Source organism: Trachypithecus francoisi, unplaced genomic scaffold (genome assembly GCF_009764315.1).
Source record: "Trachypithecus francoisi isolate TF-2019V2 unplaced genomic scaffold, Tfra_2.0 Lachesis_group13, whole genome shotgun sequence".
NCBI lineage: Eukaryota > Metazoa > Chordata > Mammalia > Primates > Cercopithecidae > Trachypithecus > Trachypithecus francoisi.
Window position 1 is genome coordinate 36176364 of NW_022681458.1, and position 13951 is coordinate 36190314.

At 34.1% G+C, this 13951-nt stretch overlaps 1 protein-coding gene across 3 annotated transcripts in view; it reads right to left on the reverse strand.

Annotated features, from left to right (window-relative positions):
- The window catches only part of PARD3B (par-3 family cell polarity regulator beta), a 1137826-nt gene that overhangs the window by 573041 nt on the left and 550834 nt on the right, over positions 1–13951 (reverse strand). The window contains exons 1-2 of one of the 3 annotated variants that reach the window (XM_033230597.1): positions 10728–10802; positions 10368–10408 (exon numbers count right to left, since the gene is read on the reverse strand). The exons of the other annotated variants lie outside the window; for them this stretch is intronic. The gene's annotated coding sequence lies outside the window, so the exon portion shown is untranslated. Of the gene's footprint in view, positions 1–10367; positions 10409–10727; positions 10803–13951 lie in introns of those variants that run through there. 3 annotated transcript variants of the gene reach the window in all.

Genomic DNA, 13951 nt, shown 5'->3' on the forward strand with positions numbered 1-13951 from the left:
AACATAAACTATACGGTATCTGCCTGTGATTTTATAATTCATGGAGAATTAAACTCTTTAGCACATTACTTTTTATGTTAGTATAATTAAATGATTTTTGGTTAAGATATAAATTTATGGTTTATATTATCAGCACACATTATTTATGTATACTGAGAATAACATATTACTAATTTCTAAAACTTGCTCTCAGAAGGTGCTATGATCCCCCTCAAGATTTGCGTGCCCTCTAAAATTCACGATGAAACTGAATCCCCAATGCAACAGTATTAAGAAGTGTGGCCTTTGGGAGGTGATCAGGTCATGAGTGACCGGCCCTCATGAATGGATTAATGCCTTATAAAAGGGCTGGAGGGAACTGGCTAAGCCTTTTTTGTCCCTTTTGCTCTTTTTGCCCTTCTGTCTTCTGTCATGTAAGGCTACAACAACAGGGTGCCATATTGTAAACACAGAGAATCCCTTACCAGACACTAAACCTGCCGGTGCCTTGATCTTAGACTTCCTGCCTCTAGCAATGTGAGAAATGAATTTCTGTTCTTTATAAATTACCTAGTCTCGGGTATTTTGCTATGAATAGCAGCACAAACAGACTAAGCACAAACAGACTAAGACACAAGGTAATAATAAAATTGGATTAGCTTTTTGAGATAAAGTAATTTATTTAAATCATGGTTATCTTTTAAAACACATCATGTAAGAACAGATCTATGTAATGTATTGAACCTACTTTTTCTGGTACTTATTGCTGCATAGCAAATCATCAGGCAACTCAGTGGTATAAAGCAATATGTATTCTGGTTTACATATTTACATCTCATAGAGTTCGTGGGTGAGGGATTCAGGAAAGACTAAGCTGGGCAGCCCTCGCTTGGGGTCTCTCACAAGGCTACAATCAGATGTAGAGTCAGGCTGCTGCTAAGGCTCCACAGGTCTGGGCATCCATGAGGGCTCACTTACGTGGCTGGCCATTGATGCGAGTTGCAAGCTGGGAGACCTGCCATGGCTGCCAACTAGATTGTCTACACATGGCCTTTCTAGCAAAGTGGACTCAGAGAAATGGAATTTCTCACATGGCAGCTGGCTTGTCCCAGAGTGAATGCCCAAGGGAATCAGATGGAAGCTACATATGCAGCCTTTTCTAAACTAGTCTCAGAAGTCACACAAAGTCTGTCGCATGCTATGATTTTCAATTAAGTCACTGGGCCAGTCCAGATTCAAGAAGAGAGGACATTAGACCTCAGCTCTTCACTGAAACGGTGTCAAATATTTTATTAACATGTTTTACAATCACCACACTTACTCTATGGATTAAAAAAATGATGTGAATTTAAGCAAAATACTGCAAGTTTAAATTAATGAAGTCACATTTACTTTAAATTTCTATCTTGATAGAATACTTATGTGAACCATAATGGATTAAGCAGCATTCTTTTAGTAAAGAGACAGAATTACTCAGGAAAAAAAGCGGATCTTTGCTCTATCTTTAGAAAATAAATACTCTCACCTGAAAACATAAAAGGAAAACCATACAATTAATAAAAATTATGAAGAATGATGCCGCAATAGCCATTGAGTGAACCTACAATACTAAATTGCTCTGTCACATCTAATAAAAGAAACAAAGCTAAATTATAAATATCCATTCAGAGTTTTGAATGCCTTAACTTGCCAACTAAAATTCTCAAGGCTCCTAATTAGTTCAGGTTAAACATTTAACCATGCAAAAGCACCTTTTCATAAATAAACTATACCTCACTCTTAATTACATAAATCACCTTTTTGGAAAGCCATGCATGTTATATAGACATAAACTGACTCCCTGGGATTAAAATCACAATGAAGTTATTCATAATTATTAAGTTAAAAATCAAAGGGTAGCATTTTAATAATTAGGTAAGTTTAATTTGGGACAAACGCAAATAACTACTTTCCATTAAAAGAGACATTGAAATGATCACGGGTTCTATTCCTTTATAAACTTCCCCACCTCAACACAAAAATTTCTATGGCCAACTGTCTTTTATTGTTTAAATAGGAAAATAAGGAGCTACGAAGTGATTAGTAGCAACACAGGTATTCAGCTGAACACTCTCTTTTAAATAAGTGTTATTTCTTGGCCGGGCGCGGTGGCTCAAGCCTGTAATCCCAGCACTTTGGGAGGCCGAGACGGGCGGATCACGAGGTCAGGAGATCAAGACCACCCTGGCTAACACGGTGAAACCCCGTCTCTACTAAAAAAAATACAGAAAACTAGCCGGGCGAGGTGGCGGGCGCCTGTAGTCCCAGCTACTCGGGAGGCTGAGGCAGGAGAATGGCGTAAACCCGGGAGGCAGAGCTTGCAGTGAGCTGAGATCCGGCCACTGCACTCCAGCCTGGGCGACAGAGCGAAACTCCGTCTCAACAACAACAACAAAAAAATAAAATAAATAAGTGTTATTTCTTAATGCTCACGCTTTCTATAATCAAAAATCCCCAAGTATATCCAAAACTATTCGTTATCTCTCAGTCATCTCTCTCACCTGTTCTCTAAGCAATCATTGCATTGGTTTAGATTTCCTTGGAATCATAGAATATTTCATTATAAACAAGATTTAGGAGGTGTGCAGAAGGCTCTGCATTTTTGGCTTCTTCAAGTAACGGAGATCACTCACAGAGCTAGAGAATGAATGACCTTCATGGGCTGCCTCTAAAGTCAAACATGCATGCATCAAGAGAAACACCCAGCAAAATGCTGAGAGTACCCTGCAAAAGGGTATGACTGAATTGTTACTTATCTTTTATTCTAGACCCAAGTTCTTAAAAATGGAAAAGAAAAGAAACAGAAAATTAGCCTTGAGTCATGAAACTTGATAACTCAAAGGCAAGTTGTCTGACACTGTCAACTGATAAATAAAACTGACAAAAGCAAAACAAAACTAAGCAAAGTTCTGTGATTTGTTCAAGGCTCTAAAGGAAGCCAAGTCCCTGATCTTTCAAGCCTTTTCAAGCACCGTGATTTTTGACATTTCTTAGAAATGACAATACTCCTCTCTCCCTCTCTACTCACCTGTCAATCTAAATCTTGATTTTATACACACACACACACACAAAGATAATGAAGCAAATGATGTGTGATTGGTGGACCAGATTCAGGGGTAGCTTTGTTGCTATTAATGAGTTGTGACGCAGTATTTCGTATTTCTCACAATGTCTTCTATGGGATGTTAGTGGATGGTGCTTCCAAAATGATCCTGTCGTCAAATGAATTTACTAAATAGTAGTTTACTCAGAATATTTAACTTGCTATATTGTGAACTCCATGGAGGGAATACAGTATATAGCACTTCCAGATCTTATTTAAACTGAGATTATCTAGAGTACCTTTTTAGCACCAGGGACAGGTTTCATGGAAGGGGGCAGGGGAAATGGGGTAATGGTTTTGGGATGAAACTGTTCCCCCTCAGATCATCAGACATTAGTTAGATTCTCATAAGGAGCATGCAACCTAGATCCACAGTTCACAACAGGATCCACACTGCTATGAGAACCTAATGCTGCCACTGATCTGACAGGAGCCTGGGCACAGGCAGTGCTTTCTTGCCCACTGCTCACCTCCTGCTATGCAGCCTGGCTCCTAACAGGCCATGGACCAGTACCAGCCCATGGCTGGGGGCTGAGAATCCCCAATTTCTAGAGAGCTAGAAATCTGTGGAACAAATTTTGAGAAGCCCTAAACTATATATATTGAATCTGAAGTATGTTAACATTTAAAATAACATTTATTGAAATGATATGGAACTCAATCTGCAGTCTCCTAGGATGTGATCTGAACTGTGGAAAGGGTAATTGGCATAACAAGAGACAATTTCTTAACTAGAAGTTTTAGACCTCCTTGAAGTCACCAGACAATTAATGGGATTGTTTGAAGCATTAGTGACCAATACTTTTGATTGACTTTGTTCTCTTAAGCTGCATCAATCTAGCTATGTAAGAATTAGCCAGTTGAGACTACAATTAACCAGACAGCTTTAAACTTGCACTTCAGAACTTTACAAAGCAATTACAATCATTCAGCATCATGAAGTTAGGTAAAACTGAAAGTTTAAAGAAAAGAAAGTTCTTATAAGACACAGCATATTGTACGAATTTAATTACTATGATCTTCACTGTTAATTATAAACTAGTTGTAATTTTTCATATAATAAAATTTATAATTTCACAGCTTTAAATAACTACAAGCAGTGGTTCATTTTTGTCATGGGATATTTTACCAATATTTATTTTTGACGAGTATTAGTTCCATAAGTTTGAACATTACCATGTTTAAAATTTGATTCTTACTTTGAATGGTACAATACAAAGCAAAAGTATGTGTTTATGAAAAAAGTTTAACCATAGAGGTCAAGAAAAATGTTTCTTTTGGAGTGTCTTGGATATTTTCATGATTATATCAGAAAAAAATGTCTATTAAAAATTCTTATAAAGGCAAGGCAGCTATGGTCAACATGTTTTAAACTATTTCTTATGAAGAAATAGTAAGTATAGAAATAATTTTGCAACCTAAAAAAGAGGTAAAGTTTCTTGTCTTCTTGGAGATAAGTTGAATTTTAAACTCTCATAGGCATATAAATCTTTCTTAATATATGATCTTAGATTTTCCTTTTCTTTTTTAAGGGTGAATTAAAATGTTACTGAGTTAAGTTGTACTTTCTATATATTAACTGTAAACATAATTTTCATACAGGAGCATTTAATCATTGTATCCAATAATTAATATCTTCACCATGAGCAATGAAATCTACAAGTAAGTACCAAAGTTTACTAGTACAAAACTTCTAAATTTAAGGAAGAAAACATTATAAGATAAAAATTCATTGTCTAACCTTCTGGAAGCTCTTGAACATTCCTTCACTGTGAAATTTGGTGTGAAATACCTGTAAGTCTGGAAGGGATGGTCTCATTACAATACATTATGTACAATCCTCCATTTAAAATCATTTCAAATTGTAAGTAGTAATGTTTATAAAAAGTCATCCTATATGGTTCTCTTTATTCCAGTCATAATAACAATATTATTTATTAATGAGTTTGATTTATAAAACTGTACCCATGACAATTTTTGCCTTTGGGCACTACAACAAAGTTAACAATATTCAGTGAGCTACAGAACACTTAATTATAAAAGCAGTCAGCAGCACCACAAATCACAATTATTTGGAAACAATACACCAATAATGCCATTTAAACTGACATTGGATCATTTAATTATATTTTGATGTAGAATAACATTTGTCTAAATGATCTAGGAAAATATGGAGTCTTGGAAGATTGTTATTGTTAAGGATTAAGTTGGAAACCTGGCAGCTTGTTTTTTGTTTTCTTTTGAGCACGCGTGAAACAGAAGGGGAATCTGGGTCATTGGGTGCTGCCATTTACAGATTAAAGAAAAGTCATACTCTCAACATTTGTAGATTTTGTGATGCACAATGACTGAGAATATTCTACTATGCCACAGCTGCTTCTGAGTTTTAATAAACCTCTTTGATACATCAGACAGTCATAATTACTAAAAGCTCACCTGCTTACAGCATTTTTCACTAAGAATGACATAGAGGGCAGAGCAACTAAGTCAGTAGTATCATTCTCCATGAAGATAAGTTGTTCATTCTGAATGCAATAGGCAATAGATGACATATGATAGTTCTTCTGAAGTAGTCCCATAAACTACTATTAAGTTCTCCTTTCAAATCCATCAAGGTAGAATTAGATGACTCCTTTATAAATTAGCAACTTTTAAAAGTTCAAATGAGTGGAAAAATCATTGACATATGCAAATATATTACATAAGATATATAATTCTTAGCATAAAAGTTAATGACAAAATAGTCTTTTCAAATTTTTTTGTAATTAATAAGTCTTTGTTTTTATTCAAACAATTTGAAGATTAGCAAAATTATTTCAGAAAGTACTATATAAATCAAGCATTTTGACACAAATATTCTCAATACAATCTGAACTTATAAATGAGGAGCTCTAGGAATAAATGGATCCAACTAGAAAAAGATACATTGAAATAAAAGCAGCAATGGATATTTAAAATAAGCTTTTAAAATGTCCACTAAGATTAGTCATACAACAGCTTTACCATTTGTCTAATGGGACTGAAGTGCATTTTGTAGCGATCCTGTTAATAAGATAAAGAGGACTATGTGTGGGCTGGGTTGCTCACTTGCATGTATATCACAAGAATCAGCCCTATAGCTTCAATTTGTTGTTTATAACCAGTGAAACTACAAAACATTGGGGATCATTGTTTATATTCCTTATGTGGAAATGTTTCAGGTTTTATATTCAACATATCTTTCCAATAATAGCTACAGATGTCATACATGTGTCTAGGGCTTTTTAATGGTTTCCTGTTCTAACGCCTGGTGTGAATTGAACAAAATATGGACAATCCTTGCCCTTTTAGGGAAAGGGGGAAAAAAGCAACAAAGAAACCTAATCAGGTCTAAAAACGAGTTTATCCTACTCTGTACAAAGAAAACAGAAAGAGTCTGGGGAAGATAAACTAATTTCTACCAGTTTCTGCCTACCACATATACACTAACTCAATTTAGATTGATTTGATAATGTCTACAGACTTACTTCCAAGGTTACTATATACATTTGGACTTTTTTTCTCCGAAAAAATAGCATGAGATGAAATGTTGTCTAAGCTCCTTTTAATTTTATTTCAGTTTTATCTTGGTTTCTTACTTCAAAGCAAATAAGACAAGTTTTTTGACATCTTTTCAAAATTCACCACAGCAGGGCACCACCAGAACCAATCTTCTTTATATGGAATAACACAACTTTAAGCAAAAGGATGGTGATTTTTAAAACACATTCTGATTTACAGGAAAACTGTTGTTTACACAGGAGGAGAATAAAATAGCTTTATTTTACATTTACATTTTTTTAAGTGGCCCACTTTAATTCACACCAATCCCCATTTATTCAGCTCTGGGGTAATAGAAAGGTAATTGGAATAGTAACCAGAAAAACAAAATCTTAGTTCTTTATTTTCAACTAACTGGCTTTTTGCTAATAATATGTGTATTAAATTTCATGCATACAGTTTAAATGTTTAAAAGATATATATTAAAATTTATGAAGATAGTCAGGACTTAGGAAAATCACTTAATCCCTCTGAAATTTAATTTCTGCAGTTACTATATACCATATACTGAGCAATTCAAAGAAAAACAGGACATTTCTATCCTTAAGGAACTAATGGTTTGACACTCATACATAAAATTTTAATTCTAATCTATCTCATTGCATGTTGTTTTTTTTAAAAGTTGGTATTGTCGCTTTTACTAAGTAGAATTAGTATAACTAAACTAAGAAGTATGGCCATAGCAAGTAGCACAAATGATTTTTTAAACAGTAAATGAATGCAGTTACAGAGAAGGATATTATTTTCTTCATCATTATGTCCAAATTTCTATTTAAAATAAGTTTTACAAAGAAAATGCTATTTAGACCTTACAATATCCAGATTATACTGTACCATAGTTGTGAACCATTGATATGAAACAACATTTAATTATCTCCTCCTATACTTTAATAAGTAGCCTGGGCTGGGTGCGGTGGCTCATGCCTGTAATCTTAGCACTTTGGGGAGGCCAAGGTCAGGAGTTTGAGACTAGCCTGGCCAACATGGTGAAACCCAGTCTCTACCAAATACAAAAATTAGCCAGGCGTGGTGGTGCATGCCTGTAATCCCAGCTCCTTGGGAGGCTGAGGCAGGAGAATCGCTTGAACCCAAGAGACAGAAGTTGCAGTGAGCCGAGATTGCGCCATTGCACTCACTCCAGCCTAGGGGAAAAGAGTGAAACTCTGTCTCAAAAAAAAAAAAAAAAAAAAAAGGAGCCTGAATTACTCTAATTACGAAGTCCAAATACAAGTTTATAAGAACGTAAGCAGACTTTTAATGTGGAATTTTTGATCATATTATTTAATGCCTATGATTTATTAATGACAGAAATACCATCCTCAAACTGTATCTTATGTCTTTATAACAAGATGAATTAATTAAAAGTGTGATGTTTATTATTATGTGAGACTACATATGTTTATAAGAAGAAATACAAAATACAAATAAGAACTCATAATTTTTATGGCTAAAATTTCAGTAAAGAGGAAAAATATATGGATGTCCTATACAACTAAGAAGACTGCTTTATAGTACAAATGTATTCATTCCACAATAAAGGATAAAGTGAAAATTTCTTTCACATTTTTCAATAACAAAAAAAATCATTGGTGACTTCTAGGAAAGAGGTAGCAGAATAGTCAGAATTTAATGCAACCTCTGCTAAAAGATACAGAAAAAAAGAGTTAAACTATAAAAAGAAGAAGAAATCTGAAAAGACAAGCTTCACTCAACAAAAAGGTAAACATCATAGTGGACCTGAAAAGTGAATAAAAGCATGAATTAGTGAGTGGGGCCCAAGCCATAGACTTGCTGGGCTCTGGAAGAATAGGTAAGAGGTCCCAGTGAATGTCTAAAAAGAATGCCAGAAGAAGAAAATGGAGAAAATGGCAAAGAATCACCATATCTGAGATAATAGTGGGAAAATTTTCATAACAGAAGGAAGAGTTTTTAGCTTACAATTATACTGCAAGTACCAAAAGAAAACATATTGAAAGTGAAAAATATCAAAAAAAAAAAAAAAAAAGAAGAAGATAAAACATGTATCACCCATCAAGGGATGACAATAAGACTTTTATCAACAACAATAGGTGCTGCAGGTATTAAATAATATCTTTAAAGCTTTATAGAAAAGTAGTTGGCAACCTAGAATTTTATATCCAGTTAAGCTAATATCCAAGAATTAGGGCAAATAAAAGGAATCTTTAGAAATTCAAGTAGTTGATTTTTTCCATATTCTGGCCCATGGATATAATCAAGGAAGTACTTTAGCATTTATAAAAAAACAAATTCATGGAAAACATGAGTCACACAGCACAAAAATTGCTCAAACAAGTGGCTAAATCTGCTTAAAATGTTAATGACCAACGTTTTGCATTTTTTTTTTTTAAGATAAATTTGAATCACAGAGAGCAATGTGAGAGTACCAACAAGTAGAGACAGCGTGTAAAAGTGGCAGTTATGTTTAGGAAGACAGAAATTCTGGATAACAATACTTTATTTTAAATATTACTACATGTGTATCTCTGTATATACACACACATATATGATACACTACAAAGTGAGAAGGTTTTTATTTCAAATGACTTTAGATGTTAATGCTTTGATAGTACATCTTTTGTTGTCTGTACTAACAGCGGTGCTGTTATTTAAAAACATTTATGTTGTAGAATAAATCAAATCCATAGTAACATTAAAGTTAATAGCACTCAAGACTCTCAAGGTGAAAGAGAAGCAATTAGAAAATCAAAGAAATTAAACTCAATGATAAAACTGAATTATAGACATTGATTTCAACTCTGGATTTTAAGTGTGTATTCTCCCTAAGTCTGGCCAGAACATGATATAAAAGTAATTTGTTCTCAGGAACAAGGTGCACACCTAGGACCGGAGTTTGGTTTCTAGGACCATTCTCTACAGATCTTCTGTGAGAAGACTGGTGGCAAGTGTGGGGCAAGGAAGGTATATAGTGATCTTGGGAAATCTTGCTGTTCCATAAAGGAAGGAAACTTGTAAGAATTAATATAATCATGTCAAGAACCCAGAAGCTAGTCTGAAGGGTCTTCTACTCACCAAAGCTGAGACATCAGAAAAAAAGATCATGGGTGATTTGCACACACATTTAAGAAAGGCTGAGTTCATATTGAAACTCAAGAAAGAAGTCAAAGAAGAATGTTCTGTCATCATGTGACATTCTATGAAACAAATTTACTTTGAAAACTGGACATTTAAAACCTCCAAATAAGTGGGTTTTTTTAATTTTATTTTTACTTTAACGGTATATACTTTATTTCCAGGTAATCAAATAGCCCCAGTTATAGAAAGCTGTGGAAAGCTCTACATTATAAAAGAGTAAGAGCAAATGTAGAAGAAATGAAATAGTTAAAAACTGTTACACTGCATAGCTTAAAGAAATTATTATTTCAGCATAAAATTGTTAGTTATAAAAAATAATGACAGTAACTGGACATAGTGACAAAGTTAGTTTACAAACGATTATTTGTTGTTTCAAGTAGAGCATATTCATGTTTGCCATGGATGGATGAGTTTGTCACCACCTTAATCCAATAATCAAATTTAGGTTACTAACAGTGAAAAACAAAACTTATTATGTATCTTTTGATCTTATGCCTAAGAACTATTACTGTATATTGCCTATGATACAATATTGCTAAAATGTTTAACTTACATTTAAGCAAGCCTTTAGGTACGACTTTCAGCTAACAGAACCTACAAGGACAAGAGGAACAATTCAAACAACTTTACAAGGAAGCAATTACATTCAGGCAAAATGACCTGCTCAAAGACAACTGGTTGGTTTTCTGAAAGTCAATGTCATAAACAAAGATTACAGAGATATAAAAGACATAGCAACTAGATGCAATGTGTAGTCTTAGATTAAAGCCGGATTTAAAACAACAGTTGGAGAACAACTGAGGAAATTCTAATGTGGATTAAGTATTAGATGATATTAAAAACTGATAATTTCCTGGGGCATGACAGTGTTATATTTATAATATTAAAAATACTTCTTTTTTTAGATACATACTTAAGTTTTAGGGGTTGTATGTCATAGTTTCTGTCTTGCGAGTCGGGTCCTTTTGTAGACCACTCACTAAGCAACAGGGCTGAGGATGATGTCACAATCACATAGCAAATGGGTTAAGGAACAGGCTTGGAGAAATTTAAGCCAGGAGGCAGGAAGAAGAGAAAGTAGAGGTTCCTTGATCCTTCTAGTGACCCCAAGGAAGGCTGAGCGGGGAGCAGGGTGTTCTGCTGAACATGCCATGGGTGGGGTATTACAGGACACAGTCCACACAAACTGTTTCTCTTACTTTTCATAGGATGAGCATAAGAGTAACCTTGACAGTGGGGAATTACACAAGAATCTTGGCATAAGGCAGTATAGAGTGTAGATACTAGCTCTTTACTGAGGTGCTCTACAAAAGCCAGCTGCCTTACATCTGGAAATCTTTGGGATGGTGGGAATCTGCTGCCTGCTGCTGGTGCCAGGGAGCCACTGGTCCCTTGAAGTTGAGTTCAAGTGCAGCTCCTTCCACTTAAGGTGAAGGGTGAGGGCTCTGATCCTAGCTTATTTTTCAGACCACCCAGGGTAAGACCACAGAGTTGTGTCAGTCAATTCTGCCTGTTGTATCACAGTAATTATAATCTATTTCAAATTTCTGTGTTATGAAATAAAATACATATATGCTAAAATTGATGAGTAATGAGCAAAGAATACAAGTAACATTTATAGATTTGAAACAAACAGAAAAAAGGTGGGGAAAATCTGTCACTTCAATGGTAGCCAGAAATAAAACCAAACAGATCAGTAATTACAATAAATTTAAACAGATTAGACTAAGCTATTTAAATACACAGATTATCAGACTGGATTTTTACATACAGTCTATCTATATGCCCCTTATAACAGACATGCCTATGGTAAAACCACACCGAGAAGTTTAAAATAAAGGGATAGAAAAATGCACCAGAAAAACCTGACCAAAACAAACAAGTGGTTGCAAATGTATCAGGCAAAATAGAATTTAATGAAAAATTACTAATATGGACAGAGAACTATAGACAACTAAAAACAGCCTCAGCACACTTAAGACAAAACCTCAGAAAATTAAAAGTAGAATTTGACAAATCTATAGTCACACTAGGAAATTTTAGTACATTTCTATTAGAAACTGGCAGATAGAGTAAAAGAAAAAAAAAGGTAGGTATATCGAATATTTGAAGAACAAAATGAACAAGCTTCAGGTAAACATAGCAAAAAGTAGGAGATATGCTTTCATTTTAATTACACATTGAATGTTTACAAAAATTAATCATACACTAGATCACAAAATATCACCACAAATTTCAAGAAATCAGCATTATATGAATCTCTTGATCTGTATACAATGCAATTAAATCAGCAATGGGTACAGACTTGGATGTTCAAAAACTTTAAAATATACTACTAAATAATTCATACGGTAAAGGGGAAGTCACAATAGAAATCAAAGCATTTAGAAATGAAAGGCAAATGAAAATATTGTGCATCGAAAATTAGCGGATGCAACTACAGTAGGAACTGTACTTTGATTAGAAACAAACATATTTAAGTGCATTCATGTACAACAAGAAAATAAAAATAAATGAGTTAAGCATACAAAAAGCTAGAAAAAGCAAACAAAAAATTAACTTCATTCTTTCTCTATTCTTAGTCTACTTAAAACTAAAATAGAATAAAGGAAATAAAAGCAAAAGTTAATAAACTGGAAAAGATGAGAGAATAGAGGGAATTAACTAAATCAAAAGCTGTTTCCTTAAAAACAACTTTTTAAAACTAATAATACAGACAAATCTCTACTAAGATTAATCAAAGAGAAAAAAATTAAAAACAGAATACGTACAAATTAACAATATTGGGGTTAGGTAGAGAACATAACTACACATAAAGTGGAGATTACTTTAAAATCTTGACTATGACAATGCATTTGAAAATATTATAAACAAATTTCTGGACATTTTAAAAACTGGCAACCCACAAAAATTCATCTAGACAAAACAGAAAATCTGAGTAAGTCATCTTCTCCTATACCCTGCCCCATCCCCAAAGAAACAACACACACGCACAGTCCCAGACTGAACAGGGGAGTTCATAGAAAATACAATCCCAATGCTAAAAATAAATTGCTTCAGAGAATGGGAGAAAACCCAATCAAGTCTCCCTACTCATTTTGTGAAGCTTACGTAGGGCATGTAAAGCATGAACCTTAATTCTTTAACTAAACAGGGACAATGCAAGAAATAAAAGTACAGAACTATCTCAGTTATGTGGATGATAATGTCACAAGTGAAATATTTACAAACTGAATTCAACAATATAGAAAACAGAATGCATCATGGCCAAGGTGTTTGATAAATGGCCACAGAAATGAAAGGAAGGTTGTGTATTAGAAAATGTATTCGTGGAATTACACTGCTTTCAGTGATAAGAGAAGAAATATCATCATCTAAATAAACACAGAAATAGCATTTCAGAAACAAAATTTATTAGTTATTTTCAATGGCACTGAAATAATTGATTTTTCATGCCAAATATTAAAATAAAAATAGATCCACGCTCATACCACTTTAAAAATTTATAGGTAAATTAAAGGCTTAAATTCCAACTTAAAAAAATTGGAAACCATTGTAATTCATTTTAGAAATTTTCTTTAAACATATACACTATAATAATAAAAGAAAATTGATAAGCATAAACACTGAAATTTAAAATTTATCTATAACACAAATTACAATTAAACAGACTGGGTATTGTGGCTCACATCTGAAATCCCAGAGCTTTGGAAGGCCAAGACAGGAGGATGGTTTGAGGCCAGGAGTTTGAGGCCAGCCTATGCAACCCAGTGAAACCTCTATCTCTAAAAAAAATTTTTTTAATTAGCCAGGTATGGTGGCATGCTCCTGCAGTCTTAGCTACTGAGGAGCTGACACAGGACTGCTTGGACCCAGGAGTTTGAGTTTGTTATAGCGAGCTAGGACTACAGCATTGCACGCCAGTCTGAGTGACAGAGTGAGACCCTTTCGCTGAAAAACAAAAACCAGTCATGGACTGGGGAAAATATTTCCAATGCCAATAAACCCAAAAAAAAAAAAAAAAAAAAAAAGCCTAGTAAAAGTGGATGCAGGATTCAAAGAAATATTTGGTGACCAAAAAATAGAGTGTTAGTTTCTACTGAGATAATTTCATCTTACTTCCCTTTCCATTCGATC